Source organism: Triticum dicoccoides, chromosome 2B (genome assembly GCF_002162155.2).
Source record: "Triticum dicoccoides isolate Atlit2015 ecotype Zavitan chromosome 2B, WEW_v2.0, whole genome shotgun sequence".
Classification (NCBI taxonomy): domain Eukaryota; kingdom Viridiplantae; phylum Streptophyta; class Magnoliopsida; order Poales; family Poaceae; genus Triticum; species Triticum dicoccoides.
This window is the reverse complement of record NC_041383.1, coordinates 294941387-294950957: the sequence shown is the minus strand read 5'-3', so window position 1 is coordinate 294950957 and position 9571 is coordinate 294941387.

Sequence of the window (9571 nt, the reverse complement as noted above, 5' to 3'; positions counted from 1 at the left end):
CCTCCTCCGGTCCCACCGGCCTACTCCTCTCTCCTTCCACCTCCCTTCCCCTCCTCCCTCCATCTCTTTTTTTCTATTTTTAATCTAGTTTTTTACTATTGCATAATGTTGTTTTTTTAATCTTTTTAGTAAGTGTTTAAATAATTAGTAAGTAAATTAATAAAAGTATTTGAACTAGTTTATTTTTAGTAAGAACTAGTTAAATTAATAGAACTAATGTATTTTTAGTAAGAAAATTAGTATAACTAGTTAAACTAGTTTATTTTTAGAAAGAACTAGTTTATTTTTATTTATAGTAAGTTTATTTTTAGTAAGAAGTAGTTGAATTAATAGAACTAGTTGAACATGTCACATTTGTTGTTATCTTTTTAGTTTAAGCAATTATTCCCGCATCGACGTCGACGATGCCTATCCTGCATCCTCGTCGTCGATACCCATCGTTCCCTAGGGTTTTAGTTGTATTAGTGATGTTATATGTATTATACTATTCAGGACGTATTAGTGATAACTTATAGGGTTTTTGTTTTTGCAGAAATCAAGGAGCCCCTCCATCATCCCCGCCGTCGTCCCTGTCACGGGCCCCCTCCGACCTCGAGGTGAGACCAGCCAAATCTCCATGTCAATATGAGTCCTATAAGATATGATGTAGATAAAAACATGTATATCTTGTGTTGCCCAAGTGGCCGGTCATGTTTGCAGGTTACACCTCCGAGTGGCCTATGTTTTGCCGGAGTGTTGATTAATTTCCGTTCCAACAAATTTCAGGCGCTCGATATGTCCTTTTTTAGCAAATGTCATGCCGGAATTTTTCCGTGAATTTTGGCATGACTGTGCTAGAATATGTAGGAAATATCGAGTGGCCTGGATTTTCTTGAAAGATAATTAAACGATATTTCGGGTTGGCTTTAAGTCTGTCGAGGCCGAATAATCCCGACTGTTGTCGTGGTGGTCGTTTCTCCTTCTTCTCCTTGTGCTAGACCTTTGTTATGCACTAGGGGAAGGAGGAGTAACGACCATCACCGACAGTCGCAAATGTCAGAGAGGAATCAGTGAGGGAGAGTCTCCACATATATGAGAGGACGAATAATCCCGACTATTGTCATGGGGGTAGCTTCTCCTTCGTTCCCTTGTGCTAGACAATTTGGTGTAATGCACTCGGGAATGAAAGGAGGAGCTACCATCACCGACGGTCGAATATATACACCACGTGAGCTGGGAGTTTTCAAGAAAAGACTCGACAGACCAATAGTCAACCCGTGATGAATAATAATGATCTAATTTAGTTTTTGTAGTACATATATTTAATTTTACAAGTTTAATCTTTGAATTATGAACATAGGAAATGTCGTCGGACGAAGAAGGTCCCGAGGAGTGCTCCTGGTGCGGTGAAAACCAAGGTTTCTGCGACAGGCCTCACCTGGACGAAGGTCGGCGCTTCAGCATTAAGCTCGAGGAGGGCTTCGATTGTCATACGGTAAGCTACGATGCAAAGTGTTTTTTTCGTAATTAAGCTGGACTTCTACTACTTCAACGTGTAATTTTCATCTTTTACAATTCGACTAGCTTATCCCATGCCATGCAAGACGCTATGTCTTGGAGAGGATGGGTTTTGAAGATCATGAGAGGAATGAAACAAAGAAAATTAACCTAAGGACACATCATGGTATGGATTTTGAGGTAAATCTATACAATTCTGAGAGCGTATCCCTTTTTGGTTGCCCGGGTTAGGAAGCACTTTGCAAGATGTATGATTTTCAAGAGGGTATGTTTGTTACCATGGATCTTGGTGATCCTGACATCGACCAAGACAATTTGGACATTTGGGTCCTTGTTGATACGCTTCCAATTCTACCGCTGCGTGAGTTCCTCAAAAACATAGTTATTAAGTAATTTATATTGTTTATTTCAAAATAATTGGCAGCTTATTTCCATTGATAGCTTATTTTCATTCTTCAAAGAATGTGCGGAAGATGGTAGACAGAACCAACTACACCGATGGCTGTGAGTTAACTTATCAGGAGAAAAATCATCTGGTCGCAAATTGTACTGAAATTGAGAATTACAATGCATTTTATCGAACTCCTCCAAATTATGGTCAATATGTGCCACTAGTCTGCATGTTGAACCACGATAACTTCCATGGAGATATCCTGGTAAGATTTTTTACTATTACGACATCCGTGCATCTTTTACATACTGCAAAAACTGAACTATATTGCTAACTATGAAGTTATTACTATGTTTTTCAACAGAAAATCCCGATGGATTGTGTGCCTCATTTGATGTATCAGAATGGTCGCCGTGATGTTTTGAACATACAGCCAGGTCGTCCTACGAATCTCACCTGTCCATACCAGATTTCTAAAACCGGTGAACACATGATAATCAAAAAATGGAAAAAATGTATGGACAGTCGTAAGGAGGTTCTTGGAAGCAACATTGTGCGAAAGGCAAGAATTGGAGACAGGATAATCTCCATTCTCCATAATGGAGAGTCAGGGGCTATCTTGTTTTATGCTATTTTACCTAAGATAATATAGTAGGTCCTAAGAGAATGTAGTAGGTTCTATGAGGTACAATATGTTTATGAGAGTTGATGATGAGGAATAGTTGTGATTATGTCTAGTGACCAACTTGTATGTGATGTCTCATTGATGAAAACGATAATCATGAGGAGGTGTTATATGACAATGATGTATTATGATGATAAGTTGTTAATGATATGATGATGATGATGATGATGATGATGATGATGAAGATGATATTTCTTATATCATTGGGTGAAAGAACCGCGGATTAGTTTCAAGTGGATGTCCATCCACTTGAAACTAGTCCACGGTTCTTTCTCCCAGTGATGTAATAACTCATTATGATGTAAAAAAATTCTCTAAATTGCTGCGGTATGAAAACTTCTATAAAGGTGTATGAATACAACATGAAATAAAAAAGAAATACAGAATAATAGTAGAAGCACGTGATAGGAGAAGCGCTACTACTAATTACCAGTAGCGCTCATAGTAGAGAGCGCTGCTACTAAGTCGATATAGTAGTAGCATGGTCCAACACACGCTACTGCTAACCTTTAGCTGTAGCGCCTTACTAGTAGCGTTGTTCCCCGTGCTACTGATATGCTTTAAACACGCGCTACTGCTAGAGTTTTCCCTAGTAGTGAATCCCTGGGTGGTTTTGGTAATTCTTAACAACATATAGCTCATTGAACTAATACTCTTTCAAGATGATCATTTCAGAAAGTTCAACGATTGGCATGGAATGGACTAGAGATGTGGACCCCTCAAAATGCTAAGGACACATATTGGCAAAAGCTCAAGACTCTACATTTTCATTTTAGTGATCCAAGATCACATTGAGTCTATAGGAAAGCCAATACTATTAAAAGGTGATGAGGTGTTGCTTAATGGCTTGCTTGCTCAAAATGCTTAGTGATATGCTCCAAAACCCTCAACCACTTTCTCATATCCACATATGAACTAAACCTAAAGTCAAACTCGGCTCCACCAATTTGATCTATCCGGCGCCACCGAGTTCATTTGACATAGCCACTGCCATAAACCCTAATCAGTTCGGTCTCACCGATAGGGATCTCGGTCTCACCGAGATGGGATTGCAAACTCTCAGTTTCCCTTCGTAACGTTTCGGTCTAACCAGAATGAGCGGTCGGTCCTACCGAGTTCACAATGCAAACTCTTTGTTTCCTTTTCGTAATGTTTCGGTCTCACCGAAATGAGCGATCGGTCCCACCGAGTTTGCCTGATCAACTCTCTGTTTGCCTATTATTGAAATCGGTCCCACTGAGTTCATGTGACCGGTCTCACCGAGATCAAGTTATGCCCTAACCCTAGCGCATCGGTCCCACCGAGTTGATGTTGTTGGCTGAGGGAGTTCTAGATTAGGGGGTATCCGGATAGCCAGACTATTGGAGCGTGAAGATACAAGACTCAAGACTCCGTCCCGTGTCCGGATGGGACTCTCCTTTGCGTGGAAGGCAAGCTTGGCGATCCGGATATTGTATTTCCTTCCTTGTAACCGACTCCGTGTAAACCCTAGCCCTCTCCAGTATCTATATAAACCGGAGAGGTTGGTCCTTAGAAGGCCGATCACAACTACAATCATAATCATCATAGGCTAGCTTCTAGGATTTAGTCTCTACGATATCGTGGTAGATCTACTCTTGTATTACTCATATTGTCAATATTAATCAAGCAGGAAGTAGGGTTTTACCTCCATCGAGAGGGCCCGAACCTGGGTAAGCATTGTGTCCCTTGCTTCCTATTACCATCAGCCTGAGACGCACAGATCGGGACCCCCTACCTGAGATCCGCCGGTTTTACACCGACATTGGTGCTTTCATTGAGAGTTCCTTTGCATCGTCGCTGCAAGGCTTGATGGCGCCTTCAATCGTCAACAGCACGGTCCAGGGCGAGACTTTCTCCCCAGACAGATCTTCGTGTTCGGCGGCTTCGCACTGCGGGCCAATTCGCTTGGCCATCTGGAGCAGATCGACAGCTACGCCCCTGGCCACCAGGTCAGGTTCGGAAACTTGAACTACACGGCCGATATCCGCGGAGACTTGATCTTCGACGGGATCGGGCTAGTGCCAGGAGTTCCGGACAGTTACGATGAGCACGGCCTAGACCTGATGTCGGACAATGCTCGGGATATCACCCCCACAGTACTCCCGGACCTAAATCTGGAGCAGACTGCATGGCCCACGGACGGGTGGATAGACCCTGCCCCACAGGACGCACACTCATTGGCGGTAGAGCCGAACACAGGCCTCACTTCTAAGGAATCCTGTAACTCCGGACCCCCGGCCCGGACTCGTATCCGGTTGTAGGATCCAGTCCGCGCGCTCCCGAGCCCGCCGAACCTGGTTGGGCTCCGGTAATGGAGCTTACCGCTGCGGATATCTTCCAGCACTCGCCCTTCGGCGACATGATGAACTCGTTAAAATCTCTCTCTTTGACAGGAGACTCTTGGCCGAACTATGTCCAGCTCGAGTGGGAAGCAGGCGACGAAGGAATTCGCTGCCCACCCACCACCCACTTCATTGCCACGGTCGATGATCTAACCGACGTGCTTGACTTTGACTCCGAAGACATCGACAGTATGGACGATGATGCAGGAGAATTACAGGAACCACCGCTCATATGGCGGTGGACAGCCACCTCCTCATACGATATATATATGGTGGACACTCCGAAGGAAACCAATGGCGATGAGGCAACGGAGGATAACCCCTCTGGGAGAAAAACAAAGCATGGGCGTTATCGGCGCCGCTCCAAGCCCCGCCCCAGCAATGCCGGCCTAGGAGACGAAAACAATTCGGATAGGGCCGAAGAGGAATACAACCCCGACCAGCCTGCCTTCGAGCAGGCCGAACAGGCAACGGACGGATATCCGGAGGAGAACAACTACATGCCCCCCTCCGAAGACGAGATTAGCCTCGGCAATTCCGAATGCGGCGTGCCTGATGACCAAGATTTGCTCGTGGACAGATGGACCAAGGTCCTGGCCACTGAAAAATACAGACTCGGCTGCCCCAACAAAGGGCACACATGGCATAATTCGCTATCCAACCTCAGCAGGAGAACCCAAGGCACATGCCCCGACATCAACACACCACAACGGTCCAAGACAATACGAAGGATACATGAAGAGGCATCCTCAAGCCTTGACGCGATTGTCATAAACGTCAAGTCGGGGAAGTTGGTGCCAAATCCAACAACCCCCAGTCCGGTCAGCGGACAAAGAACAGCTCAAGCCTATAGGGCCCGAGCAACATACTCGACCAACCATGTGAAATTCATGGTACTCCTAGAAGGACGTCCAAGCACACCAATAGAGAATGTCGGATCATCAAAACAAAGCGGTCGGTCGTGTGCTGGAAACAATGAGGGGAGTAGTCCAACAACGGCAAGGTCAAAAGATCCTTTAGATCACAAAAGTATGGCCGATCTCCCCCGATCACATCAATCTTCCGGACAACATCAACCACAGCAATTCAATTGCAGTACCTCTAGAGCTAGTAGTCCGGGGGCTCTATCTCACAGAAAGCCCCCGCAGGTATGAAACCACAAATAATATCTTCTAAAAGATGCCAGGTGCAAAGGCCAAGTTTTATTGGCCCACCACTCTAACGGTTGTCTTCGGATCACCAAAAAATGCCACGCCAAATAATAATTCTTCAGCACCTTCCCCTCGTACGGTAATTTACCATATGCTAACGGGATGAACCACGTGGACTAGATTCCACATGGTAAACCATTAGGCCAACACTGTGTTATATAATCACACCTATGGGCAAGGCCGAACCCTGCCCTTAGAGTGGAAATCATACAGCCGCCGGAGTAGCGAGTCGTGCGTGCCTATCAAAATTTTGATATGACAGCCAACTATCCGGACACCAACTGAGGAGCCCGCGCTACTTCACAGTACAACGGCTGGGATAACTAGGGTCCGATCAGGAACCCTTGGACCAACCACAAGAGGACGTTCAGCTGCCTCGAAGCATTTGCCTTTACAAACTAACTATGACGCAGAATAGGATTGGCGACGTGGAATCGGCCCGGACACACAAGGGTAGGAACATGCATGTGAACCTCCCCCCCAAAGAAGGCAGTCCGGATTCACTTCGGATCCACTAACAGGCCCCTCCAGTCCGGCCATCACAGGTTCTGCCAAAAACACCTCTTTTTATAATCATAAATCGTACTCATATGCATAGACATATCATCCTACTGCAATATGTAGACTTAAATAACACATACCGGTTGTCGTTTATCATCAACGCCTCTTTGCCAAAAACGGCAGCCACGCCTCATGTTCCGCCCGATTATGCCAGGGGCTTCATAGTACAGCAATAAAGTCCGACAACCTTTTCGGTCGCTCGGCACCCCGAACTTATAGCACTATATGCATTAGCTCCGAATCATGTCTTGGGTCATTGGTTGGGTTTGCCCGGCTCCCATGTTTTGGTACCTTACGTTCCATTCCATCCGCTAAGGTAGCATTGGGAGAACTATTGTGATTGTGTCCCGGTTCTGCCGGATAAGCACCTTAGTAGAGAAAGCCGAAAACTGATTGTCATGATACAGCGAGAGCTGGTCAGCTGTTCGAGAGGTTGTAAAATCCTTAAAGATTTATTCCGCATAACGCCGTTATAAATGCAGAGTGCGACGGATTGGTCTTCCGATCAGGCGCCAATAGAGCCCCTAGTTCGGCCTTCCGGACACTAGGGGTTGCGCCGATCATACTCGAATTCCTATGGCTAAGTGAGAGTGGTAAAGCCCTATAGTCCGATTGCCTGGTTTGTGGTGACAAACACCTCCTTAAAAGGACCCAGCCATGGGATAAAGAGTGTCCAGGCATGCCCCGAACACCCCCGTATTTCTTTCGTGGGGGCAGAAGCCGACAACTGGCCAACTCTCAGGATTTACATACACTAAACAGCCGCACAGGAAGAACAAATGTTCAAATAAAACAGGCAATAAATAATAAAAGTGCCATTATCCCATATTACAAAGAACGACACTAATGCCCTCAGGGAAATATAATGTCTTTGGTACACTTATCTGCCACAAGGCGGGCTCCCTTCAGTACACCTTCATAGTACAGCTCGGGCTTGCAGTGCTCCTTACCCTCTGGCGGCCCCTCAGTCATCAGCTTCTCCGCATCAAGCTTTCCCCAATGCACTTTTGCACGGGCAAACGCCATGCGCACACCCTCTATACAGACCGATGGCTTAACAGCATCAAGCCGAGGACAGGCACCCACAATCCGCTTCACGAGTCCAAAGTAACTGCTTGGAATTGGCTCCACGGGCCACAGCCAGATAACCAAGTCCTTCATGGCTAGTTCGACCGCCTGGTGCAGTTCGACCAGCTGCTTCAGCTGATCGATAAAGGGCATCGGATAGTTCGGCGCCAAATACTGCAACCAGAAATTTCTCTCCGCAGACTTCTTCTCCTCGATCCGGTAGAATTGGGCGGCATCTGATATGCTGCGAGGCAGATCCGCAAACGCCCCTGTAAAAACAAGAATTCAGCTTGTCGCTTAGAGTTCTTCCCACTATCATGTAAAAATGGCCATGAATACAAAAGGCCTTACCAGCCGCAACTTTCTGGGCCTCCTAAATGTCCCGCACAGCACCTCGGGCTTCTTCTCGAGCATCTTCCGTGGCTTGAAGAGCTTGGGCGAGTTCGGATTCTTTCCCTACTAGACTCTGCTCCAAGCCCTCGCTTTTCTTCACAGCCTCCTGGAGCTCTCGCTCAGCTGCGATGACCCTGGCCTCGTGTTTTTCACGAAGCGCCTGTTCGGCGGCAGCCTTCTCGTTGGCATCAGCCATAGCCTTCTTCAGTGCCTCATATTTGGCACTCACTCCTAGGGCATACAATACAAATACTTTTCAATAGGCACAACTACTCATTCTTGCCAAATTCAAGACAATGTTTCAACATACCTTGCTTGTCTTCCAATTGCTTCTTCACACGTCCAAGTTCCTCCTCGGCCTGTTCCAGGCTCTGCTTCAGTCCGGGCACTTCCGCATTATGAGCAGACGTCTTCTCCGCAGACGCTTGCTTTCACACAAAGGGGTATACGTCATTAACAATGGCTCCCGCAAAAGCAGTGGATTTGATCCCCCGCCCGGCTCTCTCTCTTTCACCGGACAGTGTATCAGGGGCTACTACTCATATTATGACGATTCCTCAAAGGTTTCTTCGAAAACATACCTCAAATGCCTTTATAAGGCCAAGACAGGACTCATTCAGCCCGCTCTCGACGGACTGGATCTTTTAAACCACCGCACCCATGAGGGTCCGATGTTCATCGACGATAGACGCGCTCTTTAACGCTGTCGATAGACCGCCTGGCAGCTCCGCTTGGACAGAGGTTGCCGGCAGAGTAGGCAAGCCTCCCAATGTCGAAGGTGGCTGCTCGCCCGATCCTGGAGCCTTAGAGGTCTCCAGGACCTTATCTGGCTGTGGTCCGAACCCGAGATCGCCCCCATCATCGACACGCCGGAGGGCCGCCGCCCCCGTGTGTCCGGCCCCAGAGACATGCCTCCCCTGGTCCGGGTCTCTTGGAGACGGCACCTTGGTGTCATGCCTGGACTTCAGAGAAGGAGCCTCCGGAGGCGTCTCGCTCGCCAAAGCATCTGAGCTCAGCGAATCCTCCGATGAGGATTGTCCGGCGCGAGACCTCGTCGGGCAGTACAAAGCATGGTGACAGTTAAAATTACTGTACCCAAACGACCCTGGATGCATATGCGCGTTTGGATTTTGGATACTTACGACTTTTCCAGGGGCTGGGCCCTGGGATCTCACCCGAGGCTGTTATCAGCAGCCATGGTGGATGCCTCTGGGTGGGAACCTCTCCCCCTCTTGGACAATTCGGCCTCCAGGGACGAGGAAGCCGCCCTTTTCTTCCCACCTCCAGAGTGAGGCTCGTCCTCCTCTGCTTCCTCCTCTTCGTCTTCGGAAGAAGGAGCGTCGCTAGAGTCTTCGGATTTAGCGTTTGAAGCATCGCGGCGACGGAGGCCACTCCGGGTCTT